The sequence below is a fragment of the Tenebrio molitor genome, chromosome X, assembly GCF_963966145.1.
Source record: "Tenebrio molitor chromosome X, icTenMoli1.1, whole genome shotgun sequence".
NCBI classification, from domain to species: Eukaryota; Metazoa; Arthropoda; class Insecta; order Coleoptera; family Tenebrionidae; genus Tenebrio; species Tenebrio molitor.
Window position 1 is genome coordinate 4,711,154 of NC_091055.1, and position 16,131 is coordinate 4,727,284.

The window sequence follows — 16,131 nt, forward strand, 5'->3', positions numbered from 1 at the left end:
ATTACCACGAGGCACAATGGTACTGTGACATATAACGCCATAGCTGTGTCCCAATATTTGACATTATCACGTTCTACTCTATAACACCACCACCTGAACAGAACACAATATGTGACGTCACGATACTAAGTAGTTATCTAGGATTGCATCGATGATACAATGATCGTTTGTCACAATGCGATTCACCGTTCATCTGTGACCCACTACCATACTTGCAACTTTTATTTAACAACGTCACCAGTCGTGATTACTTTATCATTAACATTTACAGTTAAACGTGTGTACTTCTCATTAACCATTCCGCCGATTCCATCTTTGCCATGCATATTTCATACTACAAATTGATATATACATGCGACAGCAGAGCACCTAGTCAACATTTATATTTCATGTTAACTTATGATCTATATTTGTCCATAATAAACATGAATTAATATTAGTGAAATTATGCAGATCCGGTATATCGCTGGTACACGACGTATTGAAATAATACTCTTTGAATTTGAACACTGGAATCATCAAACCTGGTTTACTCAACTGTCAAATAACAAAATATCGAAAACAATCTGAATTTCTCGTTGAAAGATCCAGATTACAACTACATCTGCATCTGCATTAGTAGATGCAAGTACAGAAATGAAACGAGTCTCAAAGGGTTTTGCGTTGCATGGATATCTCAAGCAGACAGATGAACTAATTATATATTTCAATAAAGCTAAAAGAGCACAGTATCAGCTTTTTGTCTGAAAAAAATACAGTGATGTCTCGATTCTTTGTGCTAATAGTGTCGGAACTATTTTAGGTTACCAGATCGATACTTGACCGATATATAACGTCATCCTTTTGACATCATGCGATCAGAACAAACGGCGTAGATCACGATAATCGTATTAAACTAAAGCAACGTCACGAGCTAGCTTCTTGCATATTTATTACAGTTTTCGCCTAGATTTATAAGAGGGGAAAACAACTTGTCACTTTTCATTGAAAAAAGTATTTGTTTGAATTTGGGCTTTCTAGAATAGAAAATTCGACCGTACGAGGAGCGCAGCCATAAATTGCCAAATGCATTTTGCTTAATAATTATATACGAACGTGATTGTTAAAATCTTGATGCGAACACTTTCTCACTAACATCGTAAATATCAATTTCGAGACGAGGGAAAAACGTAGAAACTTACATCAAGTTTTCAACAGCATCAGGATGGTAGATTCGAGTAGATTCGTTCTATTTCTATCGCCACTTGTTAATTAGTTTTGAGTGAGTAACGATTAAAATTCTTTTTGTTTTTTTTTTTTGAGTAATTGTGAGAATTCGCTTAGCACATCTTTCGATGAGTTAAAAGTGTTTGTGTAGTGTTTTGTTGCGCTGTATTTACGTGAGGAATCAATGTATTTATGTATTCTAACCGCATACTTTTTTAATGTACTTGAACCGATTAAACGAGAGGTTCGTCGAGACAATTGCTAGCATATGTATCTTGTAGAAGAGAGGTTGTAAATTGTTCACTGTTTGGAAAGAGAATGGCGCCAAGTTTATGTTTTTCATGTGAGTTCTGACGTGCAAGGGACTTTCATGAATTAGTAAAAAGTTGAACGGTTTCCCGATGGATTCGGCGATGACGAAATAAAATTAGATAGCAAGTATACAAACGGATCGAGGGTTAGGGGCTAGCTGAAACTGTTTTACGACCGGTCGGGTCGGCTTGTTGTTGATTGATTAAAATTTGTCTGCAGGAGAGAAGATTCTTAATCTTGTGTTAAATGTTTGAGTGCATGTTGTATAACGGGAGTCCCTCGTTGAGCAGTTTGGGAGTTGAGGCTGTGCTATATTGTTACGGTTATTGTTACGTGTAGCTGAGGGTATAATAGCGTTCGAAACCCGTTTAGTGAGGTGCAGCGAGATGGTTGTAATAATAAATCAATTATTCAAGAGCCATCAATATCGTCATCAACAAATCGCTGTTTCATGTAATCAGAAAGAGGCGCTATCTCAATAGTGCCTTTCCATTTATATTTTGATGGCTGTTTTTGACGAGTATAAATCATTTTTATCGAAATTCATTCCGTATCTTGGCAGAACGCGTGGAATTTTGAGTAGTGGTGCTGGAGATGGTGGAGTATTCCCTATCACCTCCCTTTCCGTGAATGGATACGAATCCATTGGGATATAATGGGGTTTAAATTACACAAACTCATCGCTATATTTCATACTTTCCACCGGAAATAAATATCAATTTTTATTTCAAATGTTATTGAATGCACGGCCTTCTGTTATGTATTTCAGCGAAAAAAAACCTCCAGGGCTGCCTAAATCTGCATTTATTTGCCTTAAAATTGCGCCTTCGCCCTCACGTCCACCTGATTAACTTTTATGGAAACTGTACAAACCTAATTTAGCGAAAAAACGTCTCCACTTTTCGGTAATCAATACTTTATTCCACTTTTCACAATTATCTAAATGTTTGTTCAAAAAAGTTCTATATAAACGCTTTATCGAAGGCATTGCGTTTTATCCACGAATTTGCATTGCAAAACATCCTTTTTTATTGTCAATAATTCACAGCTATGCAGGAATTTTTACAAAATACTTTTTTGTCTTCTATTAAAATGCAGAATTTTATTGGTCGTTAAAACCTTTTTAAAATTAATGGTGAAAAATAAAAAAAGCTGTGAAATCTATCTCGAAACCCTTTAATGGTCAATTTTGACTCATTGCTTTTTATAATGAGAACTTTAAATTATATGACCTTATATTATGACCTAAAAAAACCAAATAAGGAAGATATAATTTAAAAAGTACATAATAATTTTTTACATTTAACTGAGAACCGGAATAATAATAAGAATAATAAGAATAGTTTGTAATTTTTACAGCACCAATCAGAAATTTTAAATTTTAATTTCTACTTATCAAGCATTTTTGTCCGTTTTTTCATATCTTTCAACACCCTGTAGACTTAAATTATCGTATCAAATGCGTTTACAGAAAAACTTGTTACATAAAAACTGAATATTATACTGAATATCTGTGAAAATTGTTTTGTGTTAGAAATATTTCGGTTTCATCCTATTCTGTTCTATACAAAAGCAGTTATACTATTCCTCGTCTAATAAGATATAGGGCTCATAAACGCAATTGTTCCCTATTGTAGGGCTAAAGGCTATACTGCGGGATATAATCTTATTTGACGAGGAGTACTATATTATTTCCCTGCTGACTGGCTGAACTCCACCATAAATCATCTCTTCGAGGAGAGAATAATGTATAACAAGTTGCCTAAACAAAATTTTTTATTAATGAAAATAATTATGAAAATATGACTCTTGTGAGAAATTTCTTTATTCAATATTATAGTTTTTAATTCTTTACACACGTATGTGAAATCCTGCTGGAAGGCTGACTAGGAACAGAGAAAAATGTCTCTTACGTTGTAATTTTTTTTATTAATGTACACCAACATATTGTGTTTTGGAAAATTCCTTCTCGGACTGCGTGATAAAACGAAGTTAGCAAGATGTTCCAAAATCAAGTTGCCCTTCAAATATACAGGATCAAAAGGATCACGACGAAATCCAATATTTATGGATCTTTTCGGATTCTACCTAGTCTAGCATTAATACCAAAGAAGGATAGTTGTATTTACATCTTGTATTAATTGAATTAAGGGTAAACCATCGTATAAGATAAATACGTTTAAAGAGAACGTTTAATAGGTAGTCAAAAACCTGTAAGAGCTAATATCGTTCTAGTTGTTGAAATTAAATGGGTATGCTAACAATACAGGAGTAATAGGATTATGGCCGCAGACACGAAAGCTATAATATTCCAGTGTACTGACATGGAAAGCGTTGTTTTGTTAAGCATTTATGTACAAATTCAAACATTACAGTTTTCAATAGATGTACAAACAGGCGTCTCAGCATTACTTACAAAATTCCTTAGTATTTTACCGAGGAAGTTTTACTTTTGTAACAGACATTTTCTTTGACGACATACGTTTCTTAAAAGTTTAATATGCTTCTGTAGCTAAATAAACCCTTACCGTTTTTAATTTTAAATAAAAAAAATTCAATGACGATTTACTGAACTAGTTCGTTCAAGTCTTTTGTTATAAAAATACCATTGCACGTTCCCTTGGCTGCATTAATAATATAATATGATTTATTTAATAAATTTTAAATGACGATGAAAAATACGTCGAGGGAATTCTAATAACATCCCTTTAAAATATTTTAACAAGTATTCGACTACAAAGACTACACGCTCAATGTATTAAACTTTATTGCATAGTAGTTTGCAACCCGTGAGCAGTTAAATCATGTCGCAGACTCAAGTACTTAAAAAACTTTGGGCGTTTTAATAAATCGTCTGTAAAAAATCCCCGAATGAGATATCGTCCAGAAAACCTTGACTAATTTGCAACTCGATCTTTACGGAATATTAGATCAATAGCTCACTCTTTCCTTTTTATGATAATTTTATAATTTCAAAACTGTTTGATTTATGCTTCCAGCAATTACCCTAAGATTTACCGCGATATACTGTACAAAAGAGAAATGGGATAATGGGAACTGTGAATGTAAAGATCAGAGCAACACTCTGAAAAATTGATATAATAATAAAAGTTTGTCATTTAGAAATTTTAATCAATCATGTTTGTTTTACAATGGAACAAAATCATGTGGAACTTAACGCTTTCGGAAAGTTATTTTCGGAGGAAAAGGCGACGGAATTGGAGGCTCATCGTCGTCGTCGATGTCGTCGATATCATCCCCTGAAATAAGAATGAGATCAATAATGGAGCCTTAAAAGTAATTATCTGGCAAACCCTCAAAAAAAATATTATCGAAGCCCCAGACCGTTTGCGGTTGAAGCTCTATCTCCTCAAGGGGCGCTGTAAACAATTAAAATATTTTCATCAGGCCGTTTCTCGACAAATGTATCTATCAAATGTTTGTTTACGAACTTTTACCTCCGGTAAATGAATTACATGTGGATGTTTAATGTGTTCAGCCATTTATAAAGTGTGAGGTTATGGCAGACATTTCAATACATTTTCAGTCAACCTACCTTTAGTGAAGCTACGCCAAAATCTAGCGCAGCAGCTGAAAACGATTCCCATGATGTCGATTTTTATCGTTGCAGCTCAAAAAATCTAATATGCAATATTATTTCACGCGTTTTAACAAACAGTTCGTTAATTTTATTGCGATTAAATTGAAATGACAGTTAGTAAGAATGACCAACTGCGCAACGCGATATCTCTCGTTTTTCAGCCATTTATAAAGTGTGAGGTTATGGCAGACATGTTAATAAATTTTCAATCAACCTACCTTTAGTGAACCTTCGCCAAAATCTAGCGAACCAGCTGAAAACGATTCCCATGGTGTCGATTTTTACCGTCGCAGCTCAAAAAATCTAATATGCAATATTATCTCACGCGTTTCAACAAACAATTCGTTAATTTTATGCAATTAAATTGAAATGACAGTTAGTAAGAATGGCCAACTGCGCAACGCGATATCTCTCGTTTTTCAACCATTTATAAAGTGTGAGGTTATGCCAGACATCTTAATAAATTTTCAGTCAACCTACCTTTAGTGAAGCTACGCCAAAATCTAGCGAAGCAGCTGAAAACGATTCCCATGGTGTCGATTTTTATTGTTGCAGCTCAAAAAATCTAATATGCAATATTATTTCACGCGTTTTAACAAACAATTCGTTAATTTTATTGCGATTAAATTGAAATGACAGTTAGTAAGAATGGCCAACTGCGCAACGCGATAGGTATCTCTCGTTTTTCAGCCATTTATAAAGTGTGAGGTTATGGCAGACATCTTAATACATTTTCAATCAACCTACCTTTAGTGAACCTTCGCCAAAATCTAGCGAACCAGCTGAAAACGATTCCCATGGTGTCGATTTTTATCGTCGCAGCTCAAAAAATCTAATATGCAATATTATTTGACACGTTTTAACAAACAGCTCGTTAGTTTTATTGCAATTAAATTGAAATGACAGTTAGAAAGAATGGCCAACTGCGCAACGCCATATCTCTCGTTTTTCAGCCAGTTATAAAGTATGAGGTTATGGCAGACATCTTAATAAATTTTCAATCAACCTACCTTTAGTGAACCATCGCCAAAATTTAGCAAACCAGCTGAAAACGATTCCCATGGTGTCGATTTTTATCGTCGCAGCTCAAAAAATCTAATGTGCAATATGTATATATTATTTCACGCGTTTTAACAAACAGTTCGTTAATTTTATGCAATTAAATTGAAATGACAGTTAGTAAGAATGGCCAACTGCGCAACGCAATATCTGTCGTTTTAAAAAAAATTAATTTAATTTATGAATTACGATCGAAGTAACTGAAAACAGTAGTCAAAAATTACTTTAAACTGTTATACAGATGTGGACATTTTTTTTTTATTTACAATTATCGAATATAAAAAATATTAACATAAAATATTCGCGGCACGAAATACACATATTTTTTCAACTCCAACAGAATAGCCTGATAATTTCAATTTTGTTCGACCTCACAACAACAATTTGTTGTTGTTCACGTAACAATTACTTGTATAGAAATCTGTTTTGCCGGTGTAGATGAACTGCAAATTTTGTTTTATCTAGACATCTGCAATTGTCTGTCAAAACATATGACATATAGTTTAGCAGATAATGGCAGATAATGGAGTCGAGTGGCGTAAAGCGAAGTCGTTCTCAGGAAGACATTTAAAATGTAAATTATTTTTTCGTAGTAACTTTTTATCCAAATTTTAGAATATTTAACGCAACAAAAATTTCGGTTGGTATTACCGCTGACAAGAAGAGTATAATGAGCGGCAAAGTTAATTTATTCACCGGAGCGGCACAGTTAATGATTTTGGTATACACAGTGTTTTAGCGAACCCTCTCGAACGAGATAAATCAATAAATTGTCCATTAGTGTTCAATTTTCCAATGTTACTAGACTGAAAATGCTTGTTCGCATCGAAAGAGTATCGAATAAAGCGTTGAAACATCGCTTGCATATGGGCAGGGTTTCACTGCATTGCTGATGCTCCGTTTTCTGGCTTTTAGTTGTAAAAAGCAAAATTATGTTTCGTGTTGATTGGGGTTGTAACGCCTTTAGGTCTCCGTCTTCGTATAAAATAAGCTACCACCAATCTGTCCCTAGTGTACTTTTTTTTGACGCATTCACCAGCCTAATGGTGTGTAGTTTGTACTTTTGTTTTTTTTATAGCTCCGTTTATGGTAACGTTTGTGCGGCTACAAATAATAAACTTAGCCTAAATGTCTTTATGTTATCGATATTTTCCTTTATCCAACAATTTCCGCAATAAGAAAATCGTGTAATAAATTTTAATTGTTCACTGGGGTGTATTAAATTTAAATTTGGGAGCTTTCTATGCACCGGAAATTGATTTCGCACACACACGTATTATGCATAGTAGATAAAGATTATCGAACAGATTAAATTAATCCGATTGCACGTTAACCCAGTTATCTACTTTTGCAGAGCTGTAATTAAATTGTGTTTGAAAAATAAATTGCGGGGGTTGGGCGTGACGTGATTTAAAGAAATTCTGCGATTGTGGGATTATTGTGGTCAAGAATTTAAAAATACAATCACAATTTCTGCGATTTATTTTAGCTTGTGCTGGTGACAATTTAAACGGAGAGATTGTGAATTATCAAAGTTGGTGCTGGAAACTTCCGCAAAAATATTTGAAAGTATTTCCGTGTGCATCAGATAATTGGTTGATTTATAGGCTTAAAATATGAAAATAAAACTGTCCGAGGCATATTTGCTTTACGAGTTATTTCTTTTATTTCTTTTGTTAGATAATTACTTTAGATATGGTCCTTAGGGTCTATTTTCCTATTATTGTTTGCGTCAGGATGAGCCATGTAGCCAGAAAACAAAAAACTTACAAAAGAAAAGTCGACGATTGTATGAATGCTTGGAGATGAACCTCGCACAGAGGACTTAACTCCGTTTCCTTCATCCTCATTCTTTAAAAAAAAAACCTTACAGCAAAAACCGACCACTCTCTTATTTCATGCTTTCCCTAGTCACATCCCTGCTTGTGATTACAACATGCGAGATATTACAATTACGCCCTCTCTTTACAAGCACCACCACATTATCTAAACCAGCCGCTTTCACACGACCTCTTTGTTCGTCAACCAACAAACACCACCCAAAATTTCCTTAGCGCGCCGTCACTGCTCTGCGAATAATTATTTATAACAACATATATAATTTACGGCCCCATTCTAACGGATTATTGCACATTAGAACTTTAATCGCTTAAAACAAAATCAGGTTTAGGCACCTTCACCTACACTTAACACCGGAGTTAGCACGCAACAAGCTCACGTAGGTGTGAGTAACCCAAAGAGGGCAAAAACTCGGACCAAAGCTGGACCCACGAACCCGTATGCGAAATTGCCAAAAATTAATTAATCCGCTCCGATGACAACAAAAAATTTTTTGCGGCGAAATTTCCAAAACAAACTTATTCTCCCCCTATTACAAAAGGATTCGCTCTACCTCTCAGTTTCATTATTTACTTTTTAGTCAACAAGCAAGAATTTCGCTCTTCCACCATTAGTACATTAACGAAGCCTCGTTAAATTAGGATGACAGTGGAAGCATCGCTAATAGAAAGCAAACGTAACCCAGCTTACGCTCGGCGTATACTGCTAATCAGAAGCGTTACCCCATATATATGCTATTATTATTGTTTGTACTGCGGTTACCAAAAAGCACGCAAGTTCCAAATTAAAGCTGGCGGATTTCAACTAACGTCATCGATCATGTTTCTCGGGAAAATAAGAAAATAATGAACAAAACAAATACAAACGTGTTTTCGGAACGCGGCGACAAAGCAGTTTAAGGGAGGACATTGTTGTTAGTGAAAAACGGCACAACCCCACACGAACACGGCAATCGAAATCTACTTGGTTAGAAGGGACAAACATAATCATAATTGACTCGATAAAAACCCAATTGTTCAAATAATTGCTTTTCCGTACCGTCCACCTAAGCGTTGTTTTATCTTGATGGAACGATCGGAAACCCCAGATAAGATGTTATCGGCTAACGGCTATTATTTAGAGGATTATTGGACTTTTTGTGGGAATTAGTCGTCCTGAACGTTCATTTAAATGTCGCGCGCATTTTAACAAACGCCAAAAGTCAATCAGGCCATCTCCAATTCTCCATTGTTTTCTTTTGTTTCATAATCATAACCCAACTTTTTGTCAAACAGATACCTACGAATGTATCAATCAGAAATTAATTAAAAAAAAAAATTCAAATGGTAAAGAGAGTCTGGAATCAGAAGCGTCGAGCGTTCTTCTGGTACCATGTTCAATATTTATACACCGTATTCCCGTACTACATTCTCTGCTGCAGTGTGAAAACTTCCTGAAGATTGTGATGTTGTTGAGGAAACCTAGGTGCTCATCTAAGCTGAACCTAACTTGTTATTGTTGTATGTTGCTACATAACATATTGTTCACTCATAGCATTAAAAAACAGAACTGGGGCACACAACAGTACTAACTCTTGTACAAATATGTACAGATGAAGCCAGATAAAGCCAATTGAAATTAAATTGCAATATTGGTAAGTTAAACAAGTTAAATTTTCATCGTTGTGTAGAGTATGTTTTAAAATGCATTTATCGTATTTTTCCGAACAAAGCATTTCGACCGTTTTATTGACAATATGAGTTTTCATGTGAGGACTAAGAATCCTCCGAATTTTTTTCTATAAAACTTCTTAGAATTTCCCCTTATCTCTCACAATAAACCACAAACCCAATGAATCACTCACTGTTCACAAAACTCGAAGAGAAATGCCGTGAATATTTTATCGGAACAGTACATGTAGGAATTTATTTACTTAAAATACTGAAAAATATAATAGAGTGTATTAGCGTTGGCCATTGTATGTTAATTAAACCGGCGATACACTTTCATCTATGTTTTATAGTGCTTTTAAAGCTTAATTAAAACAGTATCGATTTTTTTCATTTGATGAAAGCGTACAGTCAGAGAAAAAATGAAAGTACATACATACATATTATGTACAAAGTACAGGAATCGTAAGTACAGCGGTATTATTTTCAACGTCCGACATTTTTAAATAGAAGAAATGAGATAAAGTTGAGTGTGATTGTGATATCTCAACAAATCTAAAATTCATCAGCGGAAACATCTTTTTATAATATCATCTGCACTATCTCGAAATCGTAATTTTTTGCAGTCCTTGTCGGAAAAGTTTTTTGGCATCCTGACGGCTTAAAAAGTTAGCCAGTTGGGTAGATTCTCGTAATTTGTGATATTGTAGCCGGTGCCTTAGTCTAGTCTAGATTGATTGAATTGTTTGTTAATATCGACGGTTGACGAATGCTGAGTTGGTCGTTTTGATTAAACTGCACGATGAATTTTCAAAATTAATTAATTAAAATAATTTTCCATCTAATATAAGGTACAAAAGGATGAAAGTTTCTGGGTTCTGTCGCCGTTAATTATTCGTAATTTAATTTAATGAGTAAGACGCTCATTCAGTCGGCCTGAGAATTTTAATTCAAATTGGTTTGTAGCTTTTCACCATTAGTGCAGCAAATATCGCAGAAACGGCAAATAAGCAATTATCTTTCGCAGTGCAAAAACTCTCGTACACATTCAGTGTCGATTAAGGGTTGTGCACGGTGCGACCATAACAAAGCTAAAACACATGATTGTGGTGCATGTAGCAACGATGCGGAGGTGTATCTCTCGTGAGGATTCCGGTGGACGAGGTGATGGATGTGGTTTTTTAAATTTGGGTCAGTCCTTTTGGTTAAAGATGGTTCCGTTGCAAGAATTCGAAATTTGTTTTGATCAATTTATGCCAACAGTGCAGAATTAATCTGGTCTGGGTTTAATCTGCAGGCAAAAAAATTTTCCCAAATAAAATTATCACCCCGATTCCGTCGAGGTCCTCTCGCTCAGGCTCGAACACGTTCCACGAGGTGATCCTCGTCTTCACATCGAACGTCACATCACGTTACTGACCTACCGCAGAATTAAATCAGCCTCCCAGGGTCACCGTACTGAAAGCAGAAAAGTGTCAGCAATAAGAACGTAATTGCATTAATGATTTTCCAGTCGACAGAACGTCCTAGGTTTAAGTTGCACATTGTCCCGAGTTATTAAATTTCACTTAATGTTTCGTCAACTTTGCTACAGTCATCTTTGCGGTCTGGAAGATGAAAAGCCGGCGTCGACAACTTCATTCGCTGCTCTGCACTTCATAATTAAAACCTGTCCTACATCCAAATGACGTCATTTTTTCCAAATTGAATTTACACTGATCAAACAGAACAACCCCAGTCGCTCTAATATTGCTAGAGAAACACTAATGATCTTTTTTTTGACAATTATAGTTGTTGGTTCGTGTGGATGGTGTGTACCACATGCGTCAGGAAGAGAGAACCTGCAGATGATACTAAACGAAATTGTTTAATCATTTTTTTATTGAGATCTTGTCGTCACAAAAATTAATAACTACTTGACGTATTTATTGGTCGCAATTTGCTTAATCAGACAATTGTGATTAAACCAATGGTGTAAATTATTCATGTGCGACATAAAACATTAACTGTTTACGCTTGTCCTCCAGTAATAAAAGCGAGTAAAAATTTCCAGAACAGAAACGTTTCTATGGTTAAATTAGCAGCAGTTAGATATCGTTGCAAGTGTGATACATTATTCATGTCTGCAGATTTGGAGTGTCACGTTAGAAACAGTATCCGCTCAGAGGATGGATGAAAATTGGCGAGAGGACCAAGTTTCGTTATCATTTAAACGTGGCTCTTTTTGCGAAATGGATTAGAAATGGTTAAGATAGAGTCGGGGACTATGAAAATGGGCAAGTTTTTGTAGGTACACTTGCATTTGGCTTAAAGTTCCGAAGTTGTTCTACAGTAAAGTGAGTTTCTCGGTCCGCTGAGTAATCGTGTTGGTGGTTGCGTCGTGTCGCCCTTTACCCAACAAATTTTAGTTCACATACGAGCTCGCGGCCCCGAAAACATGAAAACAACCGCAGCATTGTGAGCACAGCGTTATAAGGGCCCGACGTTAGAAAATTCAGCAAACCGATGAAGCGGAAAGGTATCGGGAAAAGCAACTTGATCAACGTTATTAAAGATAGCAAGAACGCATCTCAATTTTCAACTCGGCAAATCTTACGGTCTCCTCTGTTTCCCCAGTCATGAATACAAACCATAGTTTTGTTGACAGTCACGCGTCCCGAATTCGGATTCAATGGAACCGGCAAATATTGTTGCAGTTGACGTGGTTTAACGTCGCGATTAAGGGAAAAGTGTGTGCGGAATAAAAATCTATACACGGCCAAATTTGCATTTCGCTAAACGATGTCGTGTTAATCAGCCTTTCTTTGTTACAATGAAAACAAAAAGCCTTTATTTCTGGTGAATATTCATAAGACATGTAAAATAGCAGGAACGGTGACCTGTTGTTATATAAACCTACACCGTACATGCTCACGGATATGAATTTATTTGATGTTCCAGACTATATTTCTAAACAAAAAGGGTAGAATGCTTTTAGTAATTGTAATGAAATACCTACAACATATTTAATAATATTGTTCGTCTCTGAAGTGAATTGCTTTCATTTGTGCTCGACTTTTTCTAACGACATCATTAAAGTTTTTCCACCAGAAAACGAAACGAGGGAAATGAGAACGAGACCGTGCCGTGGTGTCAAGATTGTCAAGTCTCACGTGTTGGTGATTTATATCGTCTTTCGCCTGATGGCTCGATTACCACCGCATTCAAATATCTGGTCAACATCTGAATTTTTCCAAACATAATTACCGTCCCACTCGACAAATTTATTTTATTTTGATAGCTCATTTGCTCTTGTTTATAGACCATCTTGAATTTTTATACAAACATGATCCTTCATTACATCGAATATAGTGGGAAAATACAGCTGTCGTATTATAAAACGATTCCAAATAAACATAAATGGATGTATGTACGTACATTATGAAATACGACTTTTTCACAATGTTGGTCAAAATTCCCCGACAATAAAATGTGAACATTGACAGTCACAGGACATTCTTCACGTTACATTATGTTAGACCGTTCATCGTTCTCTCTATAATGGTCGATTTATGTTGTGCTACCTCATCAATAACCAGCGAAACAACATCAATTTGTTCGCAAGATGGCTTACTATTAGGACCGACGAATGTTCTGTAACGTCTAAAAAACGATTTGATATATGTATACTCTATTTTATTACCCAAATTATTTCTTTCTGGCGAAACGCGTACAATTGACCGTAATTATGTAAATTGTAACTTTTATACACATCGACCCAGTTGATTTTCTTGACAAATGGAACATTACGTCCATTTTGTAAAAGACGTGTATGTGAATCCCATAAACTCGACTTTTAGACCTAATGACAAATATCCCAACATTTCTTGTCAAAAATAGCTGTAATCACAATAAATATTGACGTTTTTCCGGCTACAAAAATCTCCGTCAAAGATCTCTCTTATCCGATTACTTCAGCTCAATTCCCAGTAACGTCACGTCGCATGTATCCGTGTTTTTATTATTGTACTAGTTAACATGCGATAATATTTGTTATTTTAATACGTTATGTTCTCAACTCGTTTCTTTGTCGCAAAAATCTAATTACGTGATAAGCTCGATTCTGTCATGATCTAAACTGGATCGTGTAGAATTTATTAAAATTTGATTGTTTACATGATTATTTGCTGTAATTGGCAATTAGGTACAACAAATGCGTAACGTGATTACAATGCAGTGTTATCACAAACTGCTTTTGTACTATTGTTTGAAGTTGAAAATAGCATTTGTTGTGTTATTATATTGTCATTATGTGTCCATTTAAATGAATAATGTTCTTCATATGGGGTGTTAATATGTGCTCGTACATTCTTTAATTCACCAACCGAATAGCGCACTAATTAAATCCTGAACCATACACTCGAAATTGTGTCGACAGTTTGACTCTTTATTGTTTTTGAAATTGTTTTTTTACCCAAATTTTGTCTTCTCAGCTCATCTGCCGATATGGTTAATGACAAAATATTTAAAACATTGCTGAATCTAATAATACTAATGAATTACTACCTCCTGTACTAATTGCATATTTATTAACAAAATTCAGCTGTGCTTCTTTCCAAAGCAAACTGTTGGTAATAAATTATGTATGTACTTAAAAAATGTAACACCAAAAAATATTGTGTTAATTTTAACTGTAAAATGTCTTGTTTTAAATTCAGTTTTTCTCATCTTTTTCGTAATAAATTTTACTAGAGCTGGACCGGAGAGTTAACATCAAATATCAATTTCTCCTCAAGTCTGTTAAAGATTTTTGTGCTTTGCTCAATATATTTTGTTGTAATCAGTCAAACGGGTCTTTGTAAATTAATAATTCAGGCGCTTACAAATTGTTGGGTTGATCAATTGTTGTTGTCCGGAGAATAGGTTGTGTTAGGTTAAAATGGGCCAGTTCTATGGAGTATTGGATCAAATTCACATTGCTCATAATGCGATTACAGTTGGATTGTGATGGACTCATGGATATATATAAAAGGGAAATTTCACTGGCGATGTCGCAAATACATTAGTTAAATTTCACGTAATAACTGAATTTATCTGAAATCCGTCGCGTTTTCGTGAAAACGATTGTTCCCAAGAACCGATACTTCCAATATTTTCACCGCTCAACGCTTGTATCGTTAAATCTGAAACTTTTCCGGTAAATGATGTATGTTTAATCGACTTTTCGGGAATATTGTGTTTTCAGGCGATTTAATTTCAAACAAATCCCCGGGAACGCAGATGTGGTGAGGTCAGGGAGATATTTTTAATAATAATTACTGTCTCCGTTGTTGAGATAACGCAAAATCGTCGTTCTGTCTGAAAGTGAGAAAAACAAACACATTCATTCCGATTGCTAAAGATTTCACAGAAATAATGACTTTGATTCGTTTTACTTTTAACCGTCGATTATTTTATGTAAACAACTTGGTAGACAGTAGAATTCTTTCCCCGCACTCGTATTGCCTGTCCATAAATATTTTCAAAATAATTTATCGGTAGCTACTGCAACGATAAGATTAAGAAACTTTTCGGGATGAACATTCGGTAAACCGACACCCGAGTTTTATTTTTTGCGTTCCAATATATTTATGACACTTCCCAAACTTTTAGTTGCTATACTATGTTATCAAGCTTATTAAAACGTCAAAAATCATTTCCCACTGATTTGATTATCCCGCATTGTACGTTCACTTCTTTCATTTCAGAATTTTAACCGACCCCACCGAAATTAATATCGCATTTTCCACCTTTACCGTTTGGACGAATGTGACATCAGATCTCGCAATTTTCTACAGTAATTCTTTTATACACCGCTTTTCCTCTTCCTCTGCACATTTTCTTCTCCAGAAAAATATAAATATTTACATTTTAGGATATTTTTAGTCTTATTGTTAAAAAAATGTGGCAGGTGTACATATTCACATAAACAAATGTATTCGACCTCTTTTTCGATGTTCAAATCGAATTTTCAATTAGAGATTATCCACTAATGAAATAAGAGTGTTCTATGCAACCAGTAATACATCGTACGGAACAGGCAAGGGCTGGGAGTCTGTCCAACGCAGATCCGAAAAAATATTCAAAAATATATCGTGGGTTCTGTCCCACTTGTTACAGTTTTTAAATATTTGTTATCAGAAAATAAACAAGATCTTTACATTCCTGAATTGATCCAGGTGTAGATAGATACACAAACTTTCATGTTCCAGTTTTCCAACACAAATATTTTCCAAAGTCTCAAATGCTATATAGATTTACTGATTTCCAACAACATTATTGTATGATTTTAAATATTTCGATACCGTTGGATGATTTGCGTGTAGCACTGTAGCCATTATGCAACATTTTCTTGTGGGAAGTTTTAATTAACCGAATCATATTCGGAAAATAATAGGCGTGTGTGATCGATGCGACATTGACTAATGATTAATTAAAATGAGCCAT

The 16,131-nt window shown here is 35.0% G+C and overlaps 1 protein-coding gene and 1 long non-coding RNA gene across 9 annotated transcripts in view; one reads left to right on the forward strand and one right to left on the reverse strand.

Annotated features, from left to right (window-relative positions):
• LOC138140273 (furin-like protease 1) overlaps window positions 1-16,131 on the forward strand; it is a 69,023-nt gene that overhangs the window by 45,459 nt on the left and 7,433 nt on the right. The window lies entirely within an intron of this gene.
• Window positions 4,598-6,293, reverse strand: LOC138140276 (uncharacterized). 3 transcript variants are annotated; one of them, XR_011162466.1, is made up of 3 exons: window positions 6,130-6,293; window positions 4,833-4,898; window positions 4,598-4,778 (listed from the first exon to the last, which is right to left on the reverse strand). It is a non-coding gene; the product is annotated as an uncharacterized lncRNA (long non-coding RNA). The 3 variants fall into 3 exon arrangements; XR_011162464.1 differs by lacking the exon at window positions 6,130-6,293 and adding an exon at window positions 5,338-5,468; XR_011162465.1 differs by lacking the exon at window positions 6,130-6,293 and adding an exon at window positions 5,075-5,273.